The 5,791-nt window shown below is 44.3% G+C and overlaps 1 long non-coding RNA gene across 1 annotated transcript; it reads right to left on the reverse strand.

Moving 5' to 3' along the window:
• Window positions 1-1,080: 1,080 nt before the first annotated feature.
• Window positions 1,081-3,360, reverse strand: LOC149323786 (uncharacterized). The gene is made up of 3 exons (XR_016280244.1): window positions 3,255-3,360; window positions 2,139-3,167; window positions 1,081-1,202 (listed from the first exon to the last, which is right to left on the reverse strand). It is a non-coding gene; the product is annotated as an uncharacterized LOC149323786 (long non-coding RNA).
• Between the last annotated feature and the right edge of the window lie 2,431 nt (window positions 3,361-5,791).

Here is a 5,791-nt window from a genome sequence, read left to right on the forward strand (position 1 = left end):
TTCCAAAGTACATTTTCTGTGTCTTTTTGTGCTTTTAATGCTGACAAGCCTGCCTTGTTTTAACAATGATAGTGATGATGATGATGATGGTGATATTGACATCAGTCAGCCTCTGAGGCATGTCCAATGTAAGTTGCTCTGATTTTTACAAACTCATGAGCAGTGAAGAAAAATCAAAGTCCCTTGACCAAGTACACACTTCTGAGAAGTACAGTTGGGGTAAGAAACCTGAAAACAAAGGCAAATCCACTTCTTGTTAAACCACCTTGACATGTTAAATATGCATAGCCATGTTAACCCATGTTAAGTGTTAAACCCAAAGGGTTTGGTTATGCAATAAGCCTCTGAAATATGCAAGAGGCCATGTTCAATAAAGCCATGTTAAATGCCCAAATATGCTGTTGTGTTTTGAAATGGGGGGAGGGGGGGTGTTTGGCCAGAAAGGGAAGTACATTTCTGCCATCTGTCTAGGAATAATGCCAAAATGTCCTCCGTTTTGAGCATGCATAAGGAACATGTGTTTATATTAAAGCTTTTTTAAATTATTAATTTTTTTTTGCATGTCCATTAAAAAATATGTCCTACATTTGAGCCTAAATTTTGTCCTACATTTTTTTTACATTTGTCCCGGTTTGGAGGTTGACAGTTATGGCAACCCTACTCAGGCAGCATCTTCACTCCAGAGACAATCCAGTTTCATACTGTTTTAACTGCCATGGCCCAGTGCTATGAAATCCTGGGAATTGTAGTTTGTTGTCACACCAGAGTTTGCTGACAGAGAAGGTTAAATGCCTCAGAAAACTAGGATTCCCAGGATTCCATAGTACAGAGCAAGGACAGTTAAAGGGGTGTCAAACTGGATTATTTCTGCAGTGTGGTTGCAGCCTAATGTGTTTCTATTTGGCACAAAGCTTCCTGGAGCCCCTTCATGTCAAAATAAATATCATAAAAGTATTAGAAGGACTGAAAGATTCTTTGTTTGGTTCAATGGTAATTTCGAGAGTTGAAATAAGTTGCAATTTTTTTTTATTCAATTAGGGTTACGTTTATTTGCAATAGATCTGCCAAACTTGTGACAAAACAGGCGGGTGTGCAGCCATCCTCTTTCAGTTCCCCCAAATCTGTTTCCAGATTGTTGCACGAAAAGTCTCCTCCTTGCACTTTTCAAACACTTCCTTCCTCAGCTGGGCTCCTTTTCTTTCCTGAAATTATCAGAAACACACACATTCACACTATGCTGTCATTACATTCTTGGTGCACAAAGCCTGTCTATTCATTAGAATGGAAGTATATGAAATAGGAAAAGACAGACAGAGGAAATGAAATACAACCCCCCCCCCCCCCCAGAACATCTTCCTAGAGAGGGATTCATTCAGGTGTGCTTTTCTTTGCAGTTTTCCCACTATCTCTGGGCTCCTGTGTCCCAAATCCCAGGGAATGTGGAGGGACCACTGTCTGTGAAATAGGAAAAGGCAGACAGAGGAGAGGAGAGCTGAATTGGGAGGAAAGCAGGGGCACCGTAGGGACTTGAACCCCATTCCTGGGAACCAGGAGTGCCAACCACCAGCGCCTTTTGCTTTTTTCTGGCAATGCAACAAGGGGAAAAGCAAAACCTGAGATAACATAGGAGTGTTCTCTCAGGAAAAAGAAAACCTGATAGAGTTAAAACAAGAACATTTGTGCCGTAAAGCTTCAAATGTTTCAGGTATTCACTTTTAGCAACCTAAAAACAGTAATTGGCCCGGTGCACATTAGAAGAAAGGGGCGGGCAGAAGCCGCCTGTTTCTCCTCTGGGACGTTCCATGGCAATTGTACAGCCGTGACAAAGATCCACCCCCAAAAGGAGCTCCGAAATGGAGCTCCTCCCTGCAATGCCACCAAGGCAGCATTTGCCTATACATATAAGGGTTTGGGAGCGTGAGGTTGCTGCGTGCTCCCAAACCCTAAAATCTCCACCGTCTTGCCACAAAAAGGCTGTTTGTACTGGACTATTAAGACTTTGCAGAAGCCTCCTTATTAGCATCGTCACTGCCTTTAAGAGGCATCCTTGAGAATGGTTTTGTTAGGCATCTCTTCCTAACATACTGCTGTTGGTATTTGTTGAGACTTGCTCTTGAAATACAGAAAAGATAGCTTACCTGATCGTCCAACCGCAATGGGAACAGGTCTGGGATGATTTCGGACAAACGGTTTTGTGGATTATTCATAGGGACTGCTACATTCTTCATTGGAGCTTTGCCTGTGCTGGAGGGGGTCACACTGCCCCTGAGCTCTCAGTCTCGCAGATTGGGAGTTTCCCCCCTGGACTCCACTCTGAGCCTTGATGCCCAGGTCTCAGCATTGGCCAGAAGTGCATATGCACAGCTTAAACTTGTGTGCCAGCTGCGTCCATTCCTTGAGATGTCAGATCAGAGAAGCTGCTCCACTAACTTGCATGGGAGCAGAAAGAGGTTGGCCATTAGCAAAAGTCTAGTGGTCACAGCATGGCGCAGTATCCTCAGGGACCATGTTGGCTTTTGCAAGAGCATTTCTCTTGAAATTGGCTCTTCCCTCTGTCTGAAATATAAGCAGTGCTTCATGGTAGTATACTCATTCCCCAAAGAAAGAGAGAGAAAACGGAGGGCGAGAAGTTGATCCACTTACTTGCATGGAAGGAGAAAGATGCTGGCTGTTAGCAAAAGCCTAGTGATCACAGCATGGTGCAGTATGCCCAGGGACCATGTTGGCTTTTGCAAGAGCATTTCCCTTGAAACTGGTTATTCCCTCTGTCTGAAATATAAGCTGAGCTTGATATTAATATACTCATCCCCCAGAGAAAAAGAGAGAAAATGGAGGGGGAAGAATTGGTCCACTTATTTGCATGGAAGGACAAAGATGCTGGCCACTAGCAAAAGTCTAGTGGTCAGATCATGGCAAAGTATCATTAGGGACCACATTGGCGTTTGCAAGAGAATTTCACTTTAAATTGGTTCTTCATGTTAGAGCACTCATTCCCCAGAGAAAGAGAGAGAAAACGAAGAGGGAGAAGGTGGTCCACTTACTTGCATGGAAGGAGAAAGATGCTGGCTGGTAGCAAAAGCCCAGTGGTCAGAGCATGGCATAGTATCCCTAGGGACAATGTTGGCTTTTGCAAGAGCATTTCCCTTGAAATTGGTTCTTCCCTCTGTCTGAAATATAAGCAGAGCTTCATGTTAGAACACTCATTCCCCAGAGAAAGAGAGAAAAAATAGAGGGGGAGTAGATGGTCCACTTACATGCATGGAAGGAGAAATATGCTGACCAGTAGCAAAAGCCTAGTGGTCACAGCATGGTTCAGTATCCCTGGGACCATGTTGGCTTTTGCAACAGCATTTCCCTTGAAATTGGTTCTTCCCACTGTCTGAAATATAAGCCATGCTTCATGTTAGTACAGTCATCCCCCAGAGAAAAAGAGAGAAAACAGAGGGGGAGAAGTTGGTCCACTTACTTGCATGGAAGGAGAAAGATGCTGGCTGGTAGCAAAAGCCTAGTGGTCAGAGCATGGCGCAGTATCCCCAGGGACCATGTTGGCTTTTGCAAGAGCATTTCGCTTGAAATTGTTTCATCACTCTATCTGAAATATAAGCAGAGCTTCATGTTAGAACACTCATTCCCCAGAGAAAAAGAGAGAAAATGGAGGGGGAGAAGTTGGTCCACTTACTTGCATGGAAGGAGAAAGATGTCGGCCAGTAGCAAAAGTCTAGTGGTCACAGCATGGCACAGCATCCCTAGGGACCAAGAGCATTTCACTTGAAATTGGTCCTTCCCTCTGTCTGAAATATAAGCAGAGCTTCATGTTAGTACAGTCATCCCCCAGAGAAAGAGAGAGAAAATGGAGGGGGAGAAGTTGGTCCCCTTACTTGCATGGAAGCAGAAAGATGCTGGCTGGTAGCAAAAGCCTAGTGGTCACAGCATGGCACAGCATCCCCAGAGACAATGTTGGCTTTTGCATCCAACTGGATCTTCCTTTTTTCTGAAATATAGTCAGTCTTAATCATTCAACTGCTTTAAATAAAAGCAGTTTATTTGACCACTCAGAGCAGCTCAGAGCAGCTCTGCTGGACGACACTGGGGAGACACAGTGATGCCAGAGAAGTATCATTTCTTCGCTGCCTGTCAGAACCAGTTAAGATCAAGTAGAATATTAGACATATCCAGTTATTTAATATTCATTTCATGTATTCAGCTCATATATGATCACTGTTGTGTGTTTAATATATATATTGATCTAGATAGTTCTGTGTGTTGAAACATTGTATAGTGTTGGGGGTTGGGAAAATAAGGTTGAATATTAAGGATGAGGTTTGGCTTGTGGATGGGGCCCTGCTAATGGGTTGGAATGTGGGATAGAATGTAACGGTTCTTCAACTGTAAGGTGGCTGGTTGCCATGGTGATTGAGTCCTGGGTGGGGTTTTAAAGTGGGAACTTTTCCTTGTGCCTTCAGAGTCTGCAAAGACGTGCTTGTAGTTACTTCTGCTGTGCATCTTACAATAAACTTTCTTGTTTTACATTGTTGGTTGTGGATCATTAGCCTGAGGTTCTCAATTCTCACACTGTCTCCATTGCCTTGGCATAGGCTTTCCAATGGGTCCTAGCCTATTTTTGTTTGGATTTTCTGCCATCGTTGCTCTAGTCTCCTTCCCACTGGTTTTCTCACTGCCAGCTCTCTAGTTAACCAGGGGGCATATTTGGCTGCACTTTGTGGGAAGGTATGCTTAGGAGCAATCGTGTCCACTGCCCTGGCTATTTCCCTATTCCAGAGATGTGCCAGGGCTTCGACAGGATCACCTGCCAAAGAAACAGGAATCCATCTTCTCTGAAGGAGGCTGTTGTGAATCATAGAATCATAGAGTTGGAAGAGACCGCAAGGGCCATCCAGTCCAACCCCCTGCCATGCAGGAAATCCAGATCAAAGCATTGCTGACAGATGGCCATCCAGCCTCCGTTTGAAGAACTCCAAGGAGGGAGCCTCCACTACACTTCAAGGGAGTTTGTTCCACTGTCGAACAGCCCTTACTGTCAGGAAATTCCTCCTAATGTTGAGGTGGAATCTCTGTTCCTGGAGCTTGCATTCATTGCTCTCTGGGTCCTAGTCTCTGGAGCAGCAGAAAACAAGCTTGCTCCCTCCTCAATATGACATCCCTTCAAGTATTTAAATAGGGCTATCATATCACCTCTTAACCTTCTCTTCTCCAGGCTAAACATCCCCAGCTCCCTGAGTCGTTCCTCATAGGGCAAGGTTTCCAGACCTTTCACCATTTTAGTCGCCCTCCTTTGGACACGCTCCAGTTTCTCAATGTCCTTTTTGAATTGTGGCGCCCAGAACTGGACACAATATTCCAGGTGGGGCCTGACCAGAGCAGAATATAGTGGCACTATTACTTCCCTGGATCTAGATACGATACTTCTATTGATGCAGCCTAAAATCGCATTGGCCTTGTTAGCTGCCGCATCGCACTGTTGACTCATGTTCAGCTTGTGGTCTACTTGGACTCCTAGATCCCTTTCACATGTTGTCTCCTTAAGCCAGATGTCCCCCATCCTATATCTGTGCATTTCATTTTTTCGCCCTAAGTGCAGTACCTTACATTTCTCCCTGTTGAAGTTCATTCTGTTAGCGGTGGTCCAGCTTTCTAGTCTATTCAGGTCATTTTGAATTTTGATCCTGTCCTCTGGAGTATTAGCTATTCCTCCTAATTTGGTGTCATCTGCAAATTTGATAAGTATTCCCCCAATTTTTTCCTCCAAGTCATTGATAAAGATGTTGAACAG

This window comes from Sceloporus occidentalis, unplaced genomic scaffold, assembly GCF_023333645.1.
Source record: "Sceloporus occidentalis isolate IW3139 unplaced genomic scaffold, rSceOcc1.0.p SCAF_1, whole genome shotgun sequence".
In the NCBI taxonomy this organism is placed as follows: Eukaryota; Metazoa; Chordata; class Lepidosauria; order Squamata; family Phrynosomatidae; genus Sceloporus; species Sceloporus occidentalis.